The following is a 21,437-nucleotide window of genomic DNA, read 5'->3' as shown; positions in this document are numbered from 1 at the left end:
TTTTGCTAAGCTCTTCAATGTACTTGAAAGTTGCTATCATATCACCTCTTTCCCTTCTCTCCTCTAAGCTATACATATTTAGGTCATTGAGCCTATCCTGGTAAGTTTTATTTTTTAGACCATGTACCATTTTGGTAGCCCTCCTTTGCACAGATTCAAGTTTGTTAATATCCTTCTGAAGATATGGCCTCCAGAACTGCACACAATACTCAAGATGAGGCCTAACTAATGATCTATAAAGTGGCATAAGAACCTTACAATTTCTGCTACAAATACCTCTACCAATACATCCAAGCATTCTGCTAGCCTTACTCGCTGCATTACTACATTGTTTACTAAGTTTTAAATCATCTGAAATAATAATTCCCAAGTCCTGTTCCTCGTCTGTAACAGTCAGTAAAGGAACATTTAACAAATGTTTATCCTGGATATAAAAGATATGTTAACAATTATGTGCATTAAAAAGTTGATGTTGAATCTGTTTATTTTGAGACTAACAGGAAGTGCATGTCTGTCTGACCTGTGGCATAGAAGCTCACTAGCTAAAAGGGCAGAGACTCTGCTTTATCCAGTCAGCAATAAAGAAGGGTAGGCACTGGCCTGGCCTGCATATTGGGTGTCCTTTTTGTGCCCCCTATCTATCATCTGTCTATCTATCATCTATCTGTCTATCTATCTATCTATCTATCTATCTATCTATCTATCATCAGTCCGTCTGCTATCTATCTATCTGTTTATCTATCTATTGCTTATGAGACACTTATGCAAATCAGAGATCATATTATACAAAAGTGCCTCACACAGAGGTGCATAATACTTTACAGCACTGATATTTTAAATAAGAAAACAGCTGCTGTCCTTTGTTTGAATGACAACTCCTAACATATATTATTGTACAGGAGGTCTTGCTTTTAACCTCCCGACCACTATCATGAATACTGAGGAATCATGGGAAATTTCAAATAGCTTAAATTTGCCATTTAATAAAAAACTACATACATATACTTCAGATATTGCAACCGCGATAACTTTTCCTTCCCATAGACTTCAATGGAGGGTGCCGAAGAAAAAACCTAACACTTCCTCGCTAATCTGACAGGAATTATTAATATTTTACATTCCAATGTTCTTCACATATAGTAAAATCTTATTTTTTTTTTCTATGTAAAGAATATTGGAATGTAAAATATGTGTAACACGCTTCGGTATTTGCGCTTTAGGTCTAACGCATGTCTTAAGGTGCGTTATGGAAATATTGAATATAAAATATTATAAAATATTGCCAATAATAATAAATTATTATTACAGATTTTGTTTTATATATATATACAGTCATGGCCAAAAATATTGGCACCCCTGCATTTCTGTCAGATAATGCACCACTTCGCCCAGAAAATTGTTGCAATTACAAATGTTTAGGCATTCTTATGTTTATTTATTTTTAGATAGATTACAAGTTTTGTGGTATGGTGCAGTACGGCTATACCGCTGAAAAATTTACCATTGCGCGTAGAATGGCAAGTCTCCCGTTATACAAGTTGCGATGGTATAGCTATACCGCAAGCATTTTAGCCTTTAATATAACTCTCCATTCCGCACTCAAAAAATGACGTTTGGGTGCAGGATTTTCCATTGCGCTGTATCACAGGTTGTGCGGTCTGGCTTAAATGTTTGCGTTACAGCCTATACACGATTCAATCCGCAATCTGAGACCAGTTGTTATGAATTTTGTGAAACATTTATATTTCGCAAAATCCATAACTAAAATGTTACAAAGTACACTAACACCCATAAACTACCTATTAACCCCTAAACCACCACACTCCTGCATCACAAATACTATAATAAACCTATTAACCCCTAATCTGTGGCCCACCCACATCGCCAACACTATATAAAACTATTAACCCTAAACCTCCGGCCCCCACATAGCAAACACTATAATAAATCGCAACTAATAAACTAAACCTATTAACCCATTAACCGCCAGCACCCCACATTGCAAACACTAAATTAAACTATTAACCCCTAAACCTAACACCCCCTAACTTTAAATTAAAAGTACAATATAACTATCTTAAAATAAATAAAAACTTAAACTATTAAATTAAGATTAAACTATAAATTAACATAACATAACTATACTAATAAATTACATGATTAAATAAACCTAATACTATGAAAAAAAATTAAAAAATCTAACATTACAAAAAACTATAAAATTACGAAAAATAAAAAAACACTAAAGATTACAAAATATAAAAAACGAAATTATCCAAAATAATACAAATTACACCTAATCTAATAGCCGTATAAAAACAAAAAAAGCCACCCCTAAATAAAAACACCCCCTGAACTAACAATAAACTACTAATAGCCCTTAAAAGGGCCTTTTGTAGGGCATTGCCCTAAGTTAAACAGCTCTTTTACATTAAAAAATTAAAAAGTCCCCCTAACAGTAAACCCCCCCACCCAACCAACCCCCCAAAATAAAAAAACCTAAGTCTAAAAAAACCTAAGATACTCATTGCCCCTAAAGGGGCATTTGTATGGGCACTGACCTTTAAAAGGGCAATCAGCTCTTTTACAATCAGCTCTTTTACTGCCCAAATCCCTAATCTAAAAACCACCCAAAAAAATAAAAAATAAACCTAACACTAACCCCAGGAAATCTACTCACAGTTCCTGAAGTCTGGACATCCATCTTCATCCAGGTGGCGAGAAGTCTTCATCTAGGAAACGACATCTACATCCATCGCGGGGGCATCTTCTATCTTTATCCCGGTGGCACGGAGCATTGACGCCAGCGGCACGGACATCCAGCGTGGAGGATCCTCTTCATACGATCACCGCTGTACACTGAAGCTTGAATGCAAGGTACCCGTTTAAAAATGGGGTACCTTGATTTCCTTTGGTAGACATTTTCAAATCAGCCAATAGGATGAGAGCTACTGAAATCCTATTGGCTGAACAGATTTTTTAGATTAGGGTATGAAGCTTAATGCACCATAATGCACAACAAGAGAAGGTTTTTCGGTAACTCGTAATGGCAGCGCTATGGAAAGTGTATTGGTATGACACAAAAAGTTGAGAGAATAAAAGCCAAATCTTACACATTTACACGCAAAACTCCAAAAATGGACTAGACAAAATTTTTGACATCTTCTCAAAATTGTAAGAAATATTTGCATTCCAAGTCTGTAATTTGTAATTAAACTGACCTGTATCAATTAACAGGTGCTGACAATATAGAAATGACATCGGCAACCAGTTCAAATGGTGAAAAATGTACTCAACCTTTATGTTGTGTGTCTCTGTGTGTGAGAAGAGAAAGAGCAGCAAAGAATTGTCTGAGGATTTGAGAACAAAAATTGTGGAAAAGCATGAACAATTTCAAGGTTACAAGTCCATCTCCAGAGATCTTAATGTTCCTGTGTCCACTGTGCACAACATTGTCAAGAAATTTACAGCCCATGGCACTGTAGCTAATCTCCCTGGACGTGGACGAAAGAGAAAAATTTATTAAAGATTGTAACAAAGGATGGTTTGAATGGTGGATAAAGAATCTCAATCAACTTCCAGACAAATTCAAGATGACCTTCAGGCACAGGGTACAAATGTGTCAGCTTGCAATATACTTTGTCATCTAAATGAAAAGGAACGCTGTGGTAGGAGACCCAGGAGGACCCCACTGCTGACACAGAAACATAAAATAAGCCAGATTGGAGTTTGCCAAAACTTACCTGAGGAATCCAAAATCTTTTTGGGACAATGTGCTGTGGACAGACAAAACAGCTTTTTGGTAAAGCTCATCATTCTACTGTTTTCAGAAAAAGAAATGAGGTTTTTAAAGAAAAGAATACAGTCCCTACGGTCAAACATGGTGGAGGTTCACTGATGTTTTGGGGTTGCTTTGCTGCTTCAGGCACTGGATGTCTTGACTGTGTGCATGGCATTATGAAATCTGAAAACTAACAAAGAATTCTGTGGTGCAATGTAGGGCCCAGTGTCAGAAAGTTGGGTCTCCGTCAGAGGTCAAGGGTCTTACAGCAGGACAATGACCCAAAGCACACATCAAAAAACACCCAGAAATCGTTTAAGACAAAGCGCTGGAGAGTACTGAACTGGCCAGCAATGAGTCCAGATCTCAATCCCATAGAGCACCTGTGGAGAGATCTCAAAACAGCAGTTGGGAAAAGGAATCCTTCCAATCTGAGACCTGTAACAGTTGGCGAAAGAAGAGTGGTCCAAAATTCCAGGAAGAGAGGTGTAAGAAACTCATTCATGGTTACAGGAAGCAATTGATTTATTTTTTCCAAATCGTGTGCTACCAAATATTAAATTGAGGGTGCCAATAGTTTTGTCCAGTCCATTTTTGGAGTTTTGCATGGAAAGTGTCAGATTTGGCTTTTTTTCTCCACTTTTTTGTGTCATATCAATACAAACAAAAAAAAATAAACATGAGAATACCTAAACATTTTTAATTGCAGGGGTGCCAATATTTTTGGCCATGACACTATATATACTAGGCGAAAAAGCCTGCCCACAGGGCAGTCTATGTTGAGAAAATACAAACCCCCAAGCTAAATTTACAAAAAATAAAAAAGTAAAATGACAGAAAAAAAATAACCAAAGCTAACCAAAATAAAAAAATTAAACCTAAATCAATACCCCGATAAAAATAAAAAATCGCCCCTCAAATAAAAACACCCCCTAATCTAATACTAAACTACCAATAGCTCTTAAAAGGGCATTTTGTAGGGCATTGCCTTAAGTTAAACAGCTCTTTTACCTCTAAAACTAAGCCTCCCTAACAGTAAAAAACCCCAACCCACCAAACCCCCCAAAATAAAAAAAACTAACACTAAAAAAACTAAACTACCCATTGCCCCTAAAGGGGCATTTGTATGGACATTGCCCTTAAAAGGGCATTCAACTCTTTTACTGCCCTTAAAAGGGCAATCAGCTCTTTTTCAAGCCCCAAAAAACCCTAATCTAAAACAAAAAACACCCCAAAAATTTAAATAAAAAAGCCTAAACCTAAGCCCCAAATAGGTACTCACTGTTCCTGAAGTCCTACAGAGAAGTTCCATCATCTTCGATCTTAATCCGGTGCGGAGCTGTGTTCCCAATGCCTGGATCCTCAGCGGTGGTCCTCAGCGGCGGCGTTGCTCTGCGGCATGGAGGCTCTCCTCTACATCCAGTGTCAGACTGAAGATTAAATGTAAGGTACCGCAATCAATTTGGGGTACCTTGCATTCCTATTGGCTGAAATTTTAAAATCAGCCAATAGGATTAGAGCTACTGAAATGCTATTGGCTGTTCAAATCAGCCATTAAGATTTCCGTAGCTCTCATCCTATTGACTGATTTAAAAAATTTCAGCCTATAGGAATGCAATGTACCCCAATAAATATGGGGTACCTTGCATTCAATCTTCAGTGTGCGGCGGACGATCGCATGAAGAGTAGCCTCCACGCCACCGAGGATTGCAACATCTGGGAACACCGCTATGCACCTCCGCTCTGCGCCACCTTCGCTGTGGATGAAGATAGAAGACGGACCCACCTGGAAGAAGACCTTCTCCGCTGGACTTCAGGAACCGTGAGTACCTATTTGGGGCTTTAGTGTTAGGCTTTTTTTTAAAAAAAAAAATTTTTTTTTTTTTAGATTAAATGACCTTTTAAGGGCAGTGAAAAAGAGCTGAATGCCCTTTTAAGGGCAATGCCCATACAAATGCCCCTTTAGGGGCAATGGATAGTTTAGGTTTTTAGTGTTAGTTTTTTTTTTATTTTGGGGGGTTTGGTGGGTGGGGGGTTTTACTGTTAGAGGGGGACTTAGTAATTTTTTAAGGAAAAGAGCTGTTTAATTTAGGGCAATGCCCTACAAAAAGCCATTTTAAGGGATATTGGTAGTGTAATCTTAGATTATCGGGTGTTTTTATTTTGGGGGGGCATTTTTATTTTCATAGGCCTAGATTTAGAGTTGGGCGGTAGCCGTGAAAACCAGCGTTAGAGGCTCCTAACGCTGGTTTCTTTCATGTAATTAGCAAGAGTCCATGAGCTAGTGACGTATGGGATATACATTCCTACCAGGAGGGGCAAAGTTTCCCAAACCTCAAAATGCCTATAAATACACCCCTCACCACACCCACAAATCAGTTTTACAAACTTTGCCTCCTATGGAGGTGGTGAAGTAAGTTTGTGCTAGATTCTACGTTGATATGCGCTTCGCAGCAAGTTGGAGCCCGGTTTTCCTCTCAGCGTGCAGTGAATGTCAGAGGGATGTGAGGAGAGTATTGCCTATTTGAATTCAATGATCTCCTTCTACGGGGTCTATTTCATAGGTTCTCTGTTATCGGTCGTAGAGATTCATCTCTTACCTCCCTTTTCAGATCGACGATATACTCTTACATATATATACCATTACCTCTGCTGATTTTCGTTTCAGTACTGGTTTGGCTTTCTACAACATGTAGATGAGTGTCCTGGGGTAAGTAAGTCTTATATTCTGTGACACTCTAAGCTATGGTTGGGCACTTTTTTATAAAGTTCTAAATATATGTATTCAAACATTTATTTGCCTTGACTCAGGATGTTCAACATTCCTTATTTCAGACAGTCAGTTTCATATTTGGGATAATGCATTTGAATCAATCATTTTTCTTACCTTAAAGTTTGACTTTTTCCCTGTGGGCTGTTAGGCTCGCGGGGGCTGAAAATGCTTCATTTTATTGCGTCATTCTTGGCGCAGACTTTTTTGGCGCAAATTTTTTTTTCTGTTTCCGGCGTCATACGTGTCGCCGGAAGTTGCGTCATTTTTGACGTTCTTTTGCGCCAAAAGTGTCGGCGTTCCGGATGTGGCGTCATTTTTGGCGCCAAAAGCATTTAGGCGCCAAATAATGTGGGCGTCTTATTTGGCACTAAAAAAATATGGGCGTCACTTTTGTCTCCACATTATTTAAGTCTTATTTTTTATTGCTTCTGGTTGCTAGAAGCTTGTTCACTGGCATTTTTTCCCATTCTTGAAACTGTCTTTTAAGGAATTTGTTCAATTTTGCTTTATATGTTGTTTTTTCTATTACATATTGCAAGATGTCCCACGAGTCAGAAGATACTTCTGGAAAATCGCTGCCTGGTGCTGGAGCTACCAAAGCTAAGTGTATCTGCTGTAAACTTTTGGTAGCTGTTCCTCCAGCTGCTGTTTGTATTGAATGTCATGACAAACTTGTTAATGCAGATAATATTTCCTTTAGTAAAGTTCCATTACCTGTTGCTGTTCCGTCAACATCTAATACTCAGAGTGTTCCTGATAACATAAGAGATTTTGTTTCTAAATCCATTAAGAAGGCTATGTCTGTTATTCCTCCTTCTAGTAAACATAAAAAGTCTTTTAAAACTTCTCATTGTTCAGATGAATTTTTAAATGAACATCATCATTCTGATTCTGATAATAGTTCTTCTGGTTCAGAGGATTCTGTCTCAGAGGTTGATGCTGATAAATCTTCATATTTATTTAAAATGGAATTTATTCGTTCTTTACTTAAAGAAGTCCTAATTGCATTAGAAATTGAGGATTCTGGTCCTCTTGATACTAAATCTAAACGTTTAGATAAGGTTTTTAAATCTCCTGTAGTTATTCCAGAAGTTTTTCCTGTTCCTGGTGCTATTTCTGAAGTAATTTCCAGGGAATGGAATAATTTGGGTAATTCATTTACTCCTTCTAAACGTTTTAAGCAATTATATCCTGTGCCATCTGACAGATTACAGTTTTGGGACAAAATCCCTAAGGTTGATGGGGCTGTCTCTACTCTTGCTAAGCGTACTACTATTCCTACGGCAGATGGTACTTCCTTTAAGGATGCTTTAGATAGGAAAATTGAATACTTTCTAAAAAAAGCTTATTTGTGTTCTGGTAATCTTCTTAGACCTGCTATATCGTTGGCTGATGTTGCTGCAGCTTCAACTTTTTGGTTGGAAGCTTTAGCGCAACAAGTAACAGATCATAATTCTCATAGCATTATTATTCTTCTTCAACATGCTAATAATTTTATTTGTGATGCCATCTTTGATATCATTAGAGTTGATGTCAGGTATATGTCTCTAGCTATTTTAGCTAGAAGAGCTTTATGGCTTAAAACTTGGAATGCTGATATGTCTTCTAAGTCTACTCTGCTTTCCCTTTCTTTCCAGGGTAATAAATTATTTGGTTCTCAGTTGGATTCCATTATCTCAACTGTTACTGGAGGGAAAGGAACTTTTTTACCACAGGATAAAAAATCTAAAGGTAAATTCAGGTCTAATAATCGTTTCTGTTCCTTTCGTCACAACAAGGAACAAAAGCCTGATCCTTCTTCCTCAGGAGCGGTATCAGTTTGGAAACCATCTCCAGTCTGGAATAAATCCAAGCCTTTTAGAAAATCTAAGCCAGCTCCTAAGTCCACATGAAGGTGCGGCCCTCATTCCAGCTCAGCTGGTAGGGGGCAGATTACGTTTTTTCAAAGAAATTTGGATCAATTCCTTTCACAATCTTTGGATTCAGAACATTGTTTCAGAAGGGTACAGAATTGGTTTCAAGATAAGGCCTCCTGCAAGAAGATTTTTTCTTTCCCGTGTCCCAGTAAATCCAGCGAAGGCTCAAGCATTTCTGAAATGTGTTTCAGATCTAGAGTTAGCTGGAGTAATTATGCCAGTTCCAATTCTGGAGCAGGGGCTGGGGTTTTATTCAAATCTCTTCATTGTACCAAAGAAGGAGAATTCCTTCAGACCAGTTCTGGATCTAAAAATATTGAATCGTTATGTAAGGATACCAACATTCAAAATGGTAACTGTAAGGACTATCCTGCCTTTTGTTCAGCAAGGGCATTATATGTCTACAATAGATTTACAGGATGCATATCTGCATATTCCGATTCATCCAGATCACTATCAGTTTCTGAGATTCTCTTTCCTAGACAAGCATTACCAGTTTGTGGCTCTGCCGTTTGGCCTAGCAACAGCTCCAAGAATTTTTACAAAGGTTCTCTGTGCCCTTCTGTCTGTAATCAGAGAACAGGGTATTGTGGTATTTCCTTATTTGGACGATATCTTTGTACTTGCTCAGTCTTCACATTTAGCAGAATCTCATACGAATCGACTTGTGTTGTTTCTTCAAGATCATGGTTGGAGGATCAATTTACTAAAAAGTTCATTGATTCCTCAGACAAGGGTAACCTTTTTGGGTTTCCAGATAGATTCAGTGTCCATGACTCTATCTTTGACAGACAAGAGACGTCTAAAATTGATATCAGCTTGTCGAAACCTTCAGTCACAATCATTCCCTTCGGTAGCCTTATGCATGGAATATCTAGGTCTTATGACTTCTGCATCGGACGCGATCCCCTTTGCTCGTTTTCACATGCAACCTCTTCAGCTCTGTATGCTGAACCAATGGTGCAGGGATTACGCAAAGATATCTCAATTAATATCTTTAAAACCGATTGTACGACACTCTCTGACGTGGTGGACAGATCACCATCGTTTAGTTCAGGGGGCTTCTTTTGTTCTTCCGACCTGGACTGTAATTTCAACAGATGCAAGTCTTACAGGTTGGGGAGCTGTGTGGGGGTCTCTGACGGCACAAAGGGTTTGGGAATCTCAGGAGGTGAGATTACCGATCAATATTTTGGAACTTTGTGCAATTTTCAGAGCTCTTCAGTCTTGGCCTCTTCTAAAGAGAGAATCGTTCATTTGTTTTCAGACAATGTCACAACTGTGGCATACATCAATCATCAAGGAGGGACTCACAGTCCTCTAGCTATGAAAGAAGTATCTCGAATTCTGGTTTGGGCGGAATCCAGCTCCTGTCTAGTTTCTGCGGTTCATATCCCAGGTATAGACAATTGGGAAGCGGATTATCTCAGTCGCCAAACGTTGCATCCGGGCGAATGGTCTCTTCACCCAGAGGTATTTCTTCAGATTGTTCAAATGTGGGGACTTCCAGAAATAGATCTGATGGCCTCTCATCTAAACAAGAAACTTCCCAGGTATCTGTCCAGATCCAGGGATCCTCAAGCGGAAGCAGTGGATGCATTGTCACTTCCTTGGAAGTATCATCCTGCCTATATCTTTCCGCCTCTAGTTCTTCTTCCAAGAGTGATCTCCAAGATTCTGAAGGAATGCTCGTTTGTTCTGCTGGTAGCTCCAGCATGGCCTCAAGGTCCTTTTTTCCATCAGGATCTCAAATCCTTAAATTTAAAGGTATGGAGATTGAACGCTTGATTCTTAGTCAAAGAGGTTTCTCTGACTCTGTGATTAATACTATGTTACAGGCTCGTAAATCTGTATCTAGGGAGATATATTATAGAGTCTGGAAGACTTATATTTCTTGGTGTCTTTCTCGTCATTTTTCCTGGCATTCTTTTAGAATTTTTCTTCAGGATGGTTTGGATAAAGGTTTGTCTGCAAGTTCCTTGAAAGGACAAATCTCTGCTCTTTCTGTTCTTTTTCACAGAAAGATTGCTAATCTTCCTGATATTCATTGTTTTGTACAAGCTTTGGTTCGTATAAAACCTGTCATTAAGTCAATTTCTCCTCCTTGGAGTTTGAATTTGGTTCTGGGGGCTCTTCAAGCTCCTCCGTTTGAACCTATGCATTCATTGGACATTAAATTACTTTCTTGGAAAGTTTTGTTCCTTCTGGCTATCTCTTCTGCCAGAAGAGTTTCTGAATTATCTGCTATTTCTTGTGAGTCTCCTTTTCTGATTTTTCACCAGGATAAGGCGGTGTTGCGAACTTCTTTTGAATTTTTACCTAAGGTTGTGAATTCCAACAACATTAGTAGAGAAATTGTGGTTCCTTCATTATGTCCTAATCCTAAGAATTCTAAGGAGAAATCATTGCATTCTTTGGATGTAGTTAGAGCTTTGAAATATTATGTTGAAGCTACTAAGACTTTCCGAAAGACTTCTAGTCTATTTGTTATCTTTTACGGTTCTAGGAAAGGTCAGAAGGCCTCTGCCATTTCTTTGGCATCTTGGTTGAAATCTTTAATTCATCATGCTTATGTCGAGTTGGGTAAAACTCCGCCTCAAAGGATTACAGCTCATTCTACTAGGTCAGTTTCTACTTCCTGGGCGTTTAGGAATGAAGCTTCGGTTGATCAGATTTGCAAAGCAGCAACTTGGTCTTCTTTGCATACTTTTACTAAATTCTACCATTTTGATGTGTTTACTTCTTCTGAAGCTGTTTTTGGTAGAAAAGTACTTCAGGCAGCTGTTTCAGTTTGAATCTTCTGCTTATATTTTCAGTTTTTTTCATTAATCTTTATTTTGGGTGTGGATTATTTTTCAGCGGAATTGGCTGTCTTTATTTTATCCCTCCCTCTCTAGTGACTCTTGCGTGGAAAGATCCACATCTTGGGTAGTCATTATTCCATACGTCACTAGCTCATGGACTCTTGCTAATTACATGAAAGAAAACATAATTTATGTAAGAACTTACCTGATAAATTAATTTCTTTCATATTAGCAAGAGTCCATGAGGCCCACCCTTTTTGTGGTGGTTATGATTTTTTTGTATAAAGCACAATTATTCCAATTCCTTATTTTTTTTATGCTTTCGCACATTTTTCTTATCACCCCACTTCTTGGCTATTCGTTAAACTGATTTGTGGGTGTGGTGAGGGGTGTATTTATAGGCATTTTGAGGTTTGGGAAACTTTGCCCCTCCTGGTAGGAATGTATATCCCATACGTCACTAGCTCATGGACTCTTGCTAATATGAAAGAAATGAATTTATCAGGTAAGTTCTTACATAAATTATGTTTTTTAACGCCCTCTGGTATTTGGAGTCAGTCATTAAAGGGTCTAACGCTCACTTTCCAACCTCGACTTTTCCATACCGCAGATCCCCTTACGTCATTTGCGTATCCTATCTTTTCAATGGGATCTTTCTAACGCCGGTATTTAGAGTCGTGGCTGGAGTGAGAGTTAGAACTCTAACGACAAAACTCCAGCCGCAGAAAAAAGTCAGTAGTTAAGAGCTTTTTGGGCTAACGCCGGTTCATAAAGCTCTTAACTACTGTGCTCTACAGTACACTAACACCCATAAACTACCTATGTACCCCTAAACCGAGGTCCCCCCACATCGCCACCACTCGATTAAATTTTTTTAACCCCTAATCTGCCGACCGCCACCTACGTTATACTTATGTACCCCTAATCTGCTGCCCCTAACACCGCCGACCCCTATATTATATTTATTAACCTCTAATCTGCCCCCCACAACGTCTCCGCCAGCTACCTACAATAATTAACCCCTAATCTGCCGACCGCAAAGCGCCGGCACCTATGTTATCCTTATGTACCCCTAATCTGCTGCCCCTAACACCGCCGACCCCATATTATATTTATTAACCCCTAATCTGCCCCCCACAACGTCGCCGCCACCTACCTACACTAATTAACCCCTAATCTGCCGAGCGGACCGCACCGCTACTATAATAAAGTTATTAACCCCCTAATCCGCCTCACTCCCGCCTCAATAACCCTATAAGAAATAGTATTAACCCCTAATCTGCCCTCCCTAACATCGCCGACACCTAACTTCAAAGATTAACCCCTAATCTGCCGACCGGAGCTCACCGCTATTCTAATAAATTTATTAACCCCTAAAGCTAAGTCTAACCCTAACACTAACACCCCCCTAAGTTAAATATAATTTAAATCTAACGAAATAAATTAACTCTTATTAAATAAATTATTCCTATTTAAAGCTAAATACTTACCTGTAAAATAAATCCTAATATAGCTACAATATAAATAATAATTATATTATAGCTATTTTAGGATTAATATTTATTTTACAGGTAACTTTGTATTTATTTTAACCAGGTACAATAGCTATTAAATAGTTAAGAACTATTTAATAGCTAAAATAGTTAAAATAATTACAAAATCACCTGTAAAATAAATCCTAACCTAAGTTACAATTAAACCTAACACTACACTATCAATAAATTAATTAAATAAAATACCTACAATTATCTACAATTAAACCTAACACTACACTATCAATAAATTAATTAAATACAATATCTACAAATAAATACAATGAAATAAACTAAACTAAAGTCCAAAAAATAAAAAAGAACTAAGTTAAAAAAAATAAAAAAATATTTACAAACAGTAGAAAAATATTACAACAATTTTAAACTATTTACACCTACTCTAAGCCCCCTAATAAAATAACAAAGCCCCCCAAAATAAAAAAATGCCCTACCCTATTCTAAATTTAAAAAGTTCAAAGCTCTTTTACCTTACCAGCCCTGAACAGGGCCCTTTGCGGGGCATGCCCCAAAGAATTCAGCTCTTTTGCCTGTAAAAAAAACATACAATACCCCCCCCAACATTACAACCCACCACCCACATACCCCTAATCTAACCCAAACCCCCCTTAAATAAACCTAACACTAAGCCCCTGAAGATGTTCCTACCTTGTCTTCACCATGCCAGGTTCACCGATCGGTCCAGAGTCTTGATCGAAGCCCAAGCGGGGGGCTGAAGAGTGACGTCCATCCTCGGGCTGAAGTCTGGATCCAAGCGGCGGCTGCAGAAATCCATCATTGGGATGAAGTCGGAAGTCCATCATCGGGATGAAGTCTTCTATCAAGCCGCATCTTCAATCTTCTTTCTTCTGGAGTGGAGTGGAGCGGAGCGGAGCGGAGCCATCTTCTTTCCAACCGACGTGGATCCAACCTCTTCAACCGATGCCTACTCGCCGAATGAAGGTTCCTTTAAGGGACGTCATCCAAGATGGCGTCCCTCGAATTCCGATTGGCTGATAGGATTCTATCAGCCAATCGGAATTAAGGTAGGAAAATTCTGATTGGCTGATGGAATCAGCCAATCAGAATCAAGTTCAATCCGATTGGCTGATCCGATCAGCCAATCAGATTGAGCTTGCATTCTATTGGCTGATCGGAACAGCCAATAGAATGCGAGCTCAATCTGATTGGCTGATTGGATCAGCCAATCGGATTGAACTTGATTCTGATTGGCTGATTCCATCAGCCAATCAGAATTTTCCTACTTTAATTCCGATTGGCTGATAGAATCCTATCAGCCAATCGGAATTCGAGGGACGCCATCTTGGATGACGTCCCTTAAAGGAACCTTCATTCGGCGAGTAGGCGTCGGTTGAAGAGGTTGGATCCGCGTCGGTTGGAAAGAAGATGGCTCCGCTCCGCTCCAGAAGAAAGAAGATTGAAGATGCGGCTTGATAGAAGACTTCATCCCGATGATGGACTTCCGACTTCAGCCAGATGATGGATTTCTTCAGCCGCCGCTTGGATCCAGACTTCAGCCCGAGGATGGACGTCACTCTTCAGCCCCCCGCTTGGGCTTGGATCAAGACTCTGGACCGATCGGTGAACCTGGCATGGTGAAGACAAGGTAGGAAGATCTTCAGGGGCTTAGTGTTAGGTTTATTTAAGGGGGGTTTGGGTTAGATTAGGGGTATGTGGGTGGTGGGTATTGTATGTTTTTTTTTACAGGCAAAAGAGCTGAATTCTTTGGGGCATGCCCCGCAAAGGGCCCTGTTCAGGCCTGGTAAGGTAAAAGAGCTTTGAACTTTTTTAATTTAGAATAGGGTAGGGCATTTTTTATTTTGGGGGGCTTTGTTATTTTAATAGGGGGCTTAGAGTAGGTGTAATTAGTTTAAAATTGTTGTAATATTTTTCTAATGTTTGTAAATATTTTTTTATTTTTTGTAACTTAGTTCTTTTTTATTTTTTGGACTTTAGTTAGTTTATTTCATTGTATTTATTTGTAGATATTGTATTTAATAAATTTATTGATAGTGTAGTGTTAGGTTTAATTGTAGATAATTGTAGGTATTTTATTTAATAAATTTATTGATAGTGTAGTGTTAGGTTTAATTGTAACTTAGGTTAGGATTTATTTTACAGGTGATTTTGTAATTATTTTAACTATTTTAGCTATTAAATAGTTCTTAACTATTTAATAGCTATTGTACCTGGTTAAAATAAATACAAAGTTACCTGTAAAATAAATATTAATCCTAAAATAGCTACAATATAATTATTATTTATATTGTAGCTATATTAGGGTTTATTTTACAGGTAAGTATTTAGCTTTAAATAGGAATAATTTATATAATAAGAGTTAATTTATTTTGTTAGATTTAAATTATATTTAACTTAGGGGGGTGTTAGGGTTAGACTTAGCTTTAGGGGTTAAAAATTTTATTAGAGTAGCGGTGAGCTCCGATCGGCAGATTAGGGGTTAATACTTGAAGTTAGGTGTTGGCGATGTTAGGGAGGGCAGATTAGGGGTTAATACTATTTCTTATAGGGTTATTGAGGCGGGAGTGAGGCGGATTAGGGGTTAATAACTTTATTATAGTAGCGCTCAGGTCCGGTCAGCAGATTACGGGTTAATAAGTGTAGTTAGGTGGAGGCGACGTTGGGGGCGGCAGATTAGGGGTTAATAAATATAATATAGGGGTCGGCGGTGTTAGGGGCAGCATATTAGGGGTACATAGGGATAATGTAAGTAGCGGCGGTTTACGGAGCAGCAGATTAGGGGTTAAAAAAAATATGCAGGTGTCAGCGATAGCGGGGGCGGAAGAATAGGGGTTAATAAGTGTAAGGTTAGGGGTGTTTAGACTCGGGGTACATGTTAGGGTGTTAGGTGCAGACGTAGGAAGTGTTTCCCCATAGGAAACAATGGGGCTGCGTTAGGAGCTGAACGCGGCTTTTTTGCAGGTGTTAGGTTTTTTTCAGCTCAAACAGCCCCATTGTTTCCTATGGGGGAATCGTGCACGAGCACGTTTTTTAGGCTGGCCGCGTCCGTAAGCACCGCTGGTATCTAGAGTTGCAGTGGCGTTAAATTATGCTCTACGCTCCCTTTTTGGAGCCTAACGCACTGAAAACCCTGCCATTCTGTGAACTCTAAATACCAGCGGTATTTAAAAGGTGCGGCCAGAAAAAAGCATGCGTAGCTAACGCACCCCCTTGGCCGCAAAACTCTAAATCTAGGCGATAGGGATTAGGTTTATTTTTTTTATTTTGGATAATGTGGTTTATTATTTTCTATAATGTTAGCCTTTTTTATTTTGTGTAATTTTAAATTAATTTAATGTAATTTTAGGGTTGTTTTTCTTTAAAGTATTGTTAGGATTTTTTATTTTAATTGTAATGTAGTATTTTATTATTTGATGTAATTAAGGGGTTAATTTAGGGGGTGCTAGGTTAGGGGGCTTAGCCATTAAATTAGTTATTTGCATTGTGGGGGTTGGTGGTTTAGGAGTTAATAGGTAAATGGTTTAATGCGTTGTGGAGGGTTGTCAGATTAGGGGTTAATATGTTAATTACGTTTATTGCGTTGGTGGTGGATGGTAGTTTAGGGGTTAATAAATTATTTCATTTGCAATGTGGGGGAATGGTGGATTAGGGGTTAATAGATGTATTAGGTAGTTTGTGATGTTTGGGTTGGCGGATTTAGGGGTTAATAATTTTATTTTAGATTTTTTTTTTGTTTTTTCTTCTTCTGAATACTTTGTGCGGGCGGTTAGTTTTTTTTTTAATACTTATTGCGGGCGGTTAGCTTTTTTTTCCAATACTTATTGCGGTCGGTTAGCTTTTTTTCCAATACTTATTGCGGGCGGTTAGGTGTTTTTTTTGTAATGCTCTATTTGCCTTCACTGCATCCCAGTGGATTCCCGAAAAATGGCTTCACTGCATCCAGGTGAATTCTTTTGGCTGTGCGCGCAGCCAACATTCCTTTGAGGATGCGTGCGCAACTGGCGACGGACACGTTACAAACGCGATTATAGTATAGATATATATATATATATATATATATAAAACAAAAAATAGAAGGCACTCACCAGATTTAACAAGGGGTGAAAACACTTTATTCCCTTATGTGTAACATTTCGGGGAAACACTCCCCGTCTACACATAAGGGAATAAAGTGTTTTCACCCCTAGTTAAATCCGGTGAGTGCCTTCTATTTCGGACGTCGAGAGTGCTAGGCCATACTGAACTTATATACTGTATATATATATATATATATATATATATATATATATATATACACACACACACTCATTCTATGGATTATTTAGAGTTTTTAGTACATCTATAATAATTATTTACATTAGTTATTAATATTTTTTATTTAATGAATACACACCTCAATATAACTTATGTCACGTTAGCGCACATGAGGAATTAGTGTACTCCTGTCGGGTTTATGTGCGCAAACCCCGACAGGAGTACATGAAGATTCATTATGTATTTATTAAATAATTATTTATATTAATTATTAATATTTAAAAAAAATATATATTATAAATGTACCAAAAATTCTAAATAATCCATATAAAATATATTATTTATAATCCTATTATATAAAAGGCCAAGTGTGTTTGTCCGAAGCTGTCATGCGCAGTAGAGACTGCACGCGAGGACAAACACACTTGGCCTACCTCATCTGGCATCTGGCGTGGAGTGGGCGTGGCCGGACAGATGTGACGTGGGCGGGCGTGATGCGGGCGGGGCGTGGGCGGGACCAGGTGTGCCGTAAGAGATAGAGAGCTCTAAAGAAGGGGGATAGAGAGAGCAGAAGAGGGGGGGGGGTAAAGAGAGGGGGGAGAGACAGCAAAAGAGTGGGGGGAGAGAGCAAAAGAGGGACAGAGAGAGAGCAAAAGAGATGGGGGAGAGAGAGCAAAAAGAGGGGGGAAGAGATAGAGCAAAAGAGAGGAAGAGGGACAGCAAAAGAGAGAGCAGAAGAGGGGGAAGAGAGAGCACAAAAGAGGGGGAGAGAGAGCCCAAAAGAGAGGAGGGAGAGACAGAGCATCAAAGAGGGGGAGAGAGAGAGCTCAAAAGAGAGGGGGAGAGAAAGAGCGCAAAAGAGAAGGAGGAGAGAGAGCGCAAAAGAGAAGGGGGAGAGAGAGCGCAAAAGAGAAGGGGGGAGAGAGCGCAAAAGAGAAGGGGGGGAGAGAGCGCAAAAGAGAAGGGGGGGAGAGAGCGCAAAAGAGAAGGGGGGGAGAGAGCGCAAAAGAGAGGGGGGAGAGAGCGCAAAAGAGAGGGGGGAGAGAGCGCAAAAGAGAGGGGGGAGAGAGCCCAAAAGAGAGGGGGGAGAGAGCGCAAAAGAGAGGTGGGAGAGAGAGCAAAAGAGAGGGGGAGAGAGCGCAAAGAGAGGGGGGAGAGTGCAAAAGAGGGGGGAGAGAGAGAGCAAAAGAGAGGGGGGAGAGCGCAAAAGAGGGGGGAGAGAGCGCAAAAGAGGGGGGAGAGAGAGCAAAAGAGAGGGGGAGAGAGCGCAAAATAGGGGGGAGAAAGCGCAAAAAGGGGGGAGAGAGAGCAAAAGAGGGGGGAGAGAGAGCAAAAGAGGGGGGATTGAGCGCAAAAGAGGGGGGAGAGAGCAAAAGAGGGGGGAGAGAGAGCAAAAGAGAGGGGGAGAGAGCGCAAAAGAGGGGGGAGAGAGCGCAAAAGAGGGGGGAGAGAACAAAAGAGGGGGGAGAGAGAGCAAAAAGAGGGGGGAGGAGAGAGAGCAAAAGAGAGCAGAATCCTATTAAATAAAAGGCCAAGTGTGTTTGTCCGAAGCTGTCATGCGCAGTAGAGACTGCACGCGAGGACAAACACACTTGGCCTACCTCACCTGGCATCTGGCATGGAGTGCGTGTGGCCAGACAGGCATGACGTGGGCGGGCGTGATGCGGGCGGGGCGTGGGCAGGACCAGATGTGCCGTAAGAGATAGAGAGCTCTAAAGAGGGGGGATAGAGAGAGCAGAAGAGGGGGGATAAAGAGAGGGGGGAGATACAGCAAAAGAGGGGCAGAGAGAGAGCAAAGGAGATGGGGGAGAGAGAGCAAAAAGAGGGGGGAAGAGAGAGAGCAAAAGAGAGAGCAGAAGAGGGGGAAGAGAGAGCACAAAAGAGGGGCAGAGAGAGCCCAAAAGAGAGGGGGGAGAGACAGAGCATCAAAGAGGGGGAGAGAGAGAGCTCAAAAGAGAGGGGGAGAGAGAGAGAGCGCAAAAGAGAAGGAGGAGAGAGAGCGCAAAAAAGAAGGGGGGGAGAGAGCGCAAAAGAGAAGTGGGAGAGAGCGCAAAAGAGAAGGGGGAGAGAGCGCTAAAGAGGGGGGAGAGAGAGCAAAAGAGAGGGGGAGAGAGCGCAAAAGAGAGGGGGAGAGAGCGCAAAATAGGGGGGGGGAGAGAGCACAAAAGAGAGAGGGGAGAGAGCACAAAAGAGAGGGGGGAGAATGCAAAAGAGGGGGGAGAGAGAGAGCAAAAGAGAGGGGGGAGAGCACAAAAGAGGGGGGGAGAGCGCAAAAGAGGGGGGAGAGAGCGCAAAAGAGGGGGGAGAGAGAGCTAAAGAGAGGTGGAGAGAGCGCAAAAGAGGGGAGAGAGCGCAAAAGTGGGGGGAGAGAGCGCAAAAAGGGGGAGAGAGAGCAAAAGAGGGGGGATTGAGTGCAAAAGAGGGGGGAGAGAGCAAAAGAGAGGGGGAGAAAGCGCAAAAGATGGGGAGAGAGCGCAAAAGAGGGGGGAGAGAGCGCAAAAGTGGGGGGAGAGAGCGCAAAAGAGATGGAAGAGAGCAAAAGAGGGGGGGAGAGAGCAAAAAGAGGGGGGAAGAGAGAGAGCAAAAGAGAGGAAGAGAGACAGCAAAAGAGAGAGCAGAAGAGGGGGAAGAGAGAGCACAAAAGAGGGGGAGAGAAAGCTCAAAAGAGAGGGGGAGAGAGAGAGCGCAAAAGAGAAGCGGGAGAGAGAGCGCAAAAGAGAAGGGTGAGAGAGCGCAAAAAAGAAGGGGGGAGAGAGCGCAAAAGAGAAGGGGGAGAGAGCGCAAAAGAGAAGGGGGAGAGAGCGCTAAAGAGGGGGGAGAGAGAGCAAAAGAGGGGAGAGAGAGAGAGCAAAAGAGGGGGGAGAGAGAGCAAAGAGAGGGGGGAGAGAGCGCAAAAGATAGGGGGGAAAGAGCGCAAAAGATAGGGGGAGAGAGCGCAAAAGAGAGGGGGGAGAGAGCGCAAAAGAGATGGGGGAGAGAACGCAAAAGAGAGGGGGGAGAGAGCGCAAAAGAGAGGGGGAAGAGAGCGCAAAAGAGGGGGGAGAGAGAGAGCAAAAGAGGGGGGAGAGAGAGCAAAAGAGAGGGGGAGAGAGAGCAAAAGAGAGGGGGAGAGAGCGCAAAAGAGGGGGGAGAGAGCGCAAAAGAGGTGGGAGAGAGTGCAAAAGTGGGGGGGGAGAGCGCAAAAGAGGGGGGAGAGAGAGCAAAAGAGGGGGGAGAGAGCAAAAGAGGGGGAGAGAGCGCAAAAGAGGGGGAGAGAGCGCAAAAGAGGAGGGAGAGAGAGCAAAAGAGAGGGGGGAGAGAGCGCAAAGAGAGGGGGGAGAGAGCACAAAAGAGAGGGGGGAGAGTGCAAAAGAGGGGGGAGAGCGCAAAAGAGGGGGGAGAGCGCAAAAGAGGGGGGAGAGAGCGCAAAAGTGGGGGGAGAGAGCGCAAAAGAGGGGGGAGAGAGCAAAAGAGGGGGGAGAGAGAGCAAAAGAGGGAGGATTGAGCGCAAAGAGGGGGGAGAGAGAGCAATAGGGTGGGGGAGAGAGCGCAAAAGAGGGGGGAGAGAGCGCAACAGAGGGGGGAGAGAGATCGCAAAAGATGGGGGAGAGAGAGAGCAAAAAGAGGGGGGAAGAGAGAGAGCAAAAGAGAGCAGAAAAGGGGGAAGAAAGAGCACAAAAGAGGGGGAGAGAGAGCAAAAGAGAGGGGGAGAGAGAAAGGTCAAAAGAGAAAGGGGAGAGAGAGCGCAAAAAAGAAGGGGGGGAGAGAGCGCAAAAGAGAAGGGGGGGGAGAACGCTAAAGAGAGGGGGAGAGAGCAAAAGAGAGGGGGGAGAGAGCGCAAAAAAGAGGGGGGAGAGAGCGCAAAATAGGGGGGAGAGAGCGCAAAAAGGGGGGAGAGAGAGCAAAAGAGGGGGGAGAGAGAGCACAAAAGAGGGGCAGAGAGAGCCCAAAAGAGAGGGGGGAGACACAGAGCATCAAAGAGGGGGGGAGAGAGAGCTCAAAAGAGAGGGGGAGAGAGAGAGCGCAAAAGAGAAGGAGGAGAGAGAGCGCAAAAAAGAAGGGGGGGAGAGAGCGCAAAAGAGAAGGGGGGAGAGAGCGCAAAAGAGAAGGGGGGAGAGAGCGCAAAAGAGAAGGGGGAGAGAGCACTAAAGAGGGGGGAGAGAGCAAAAGAGAGGAGGAAAGAGCGCAAAAGAGAGGGGGGAGAGAGCGCAAAATAGGGGGGAGAGAGAGCAAAAGAGAGGGGGGAGAGAGCGCAAAAAATAGGGGGGAGAGAGCACAAAAGAGAGGGGGGAGAGAGCGCAAAAGAGAGGGGGGAGAGAGAGAGCAAAAGAGAGGGGGGAGAGCGCAAAAGAGGGGGGGAGAGCGTAAAAGAGGGGGGAGAGAGCGCAAAAGAGGGGGAGA

General features: G+C 41.7%; 1 protein-coding gene across 1 annotated transcript in view; it reads left to right on the top strand.

Moving 5' to 3' along the window:
- The window catches only part of CCDC81 (coiled-coil domain containing 81), a 188,270-nt gene that overhangs the window by 156,309 nt on the left and 10,524 nt on the right, over positions 1–21,437 (top strand). The gene's annotated exons all lie outside the window — the stretch shown is intronic.

The sequence above is a fragment of the Bombina bombina genome, chromosome 3, assembly GCF_027579735.1.
Source record: "Bombina bombina isolate aBomBom1 chromosome 3, aBomBom1.pri, whole genome shotgun sequence".
Taxonomy (NCBI): Eukaryota; Metazoa; Chordata; class Amphibia; order Anura; family Bombinatoridae; genus Bombina; species Bombina bombina.
Note: the sequence above shows the minus strand (reverse complement) of the source record. Positions and strands in the feature narration are given on the sequence as shown.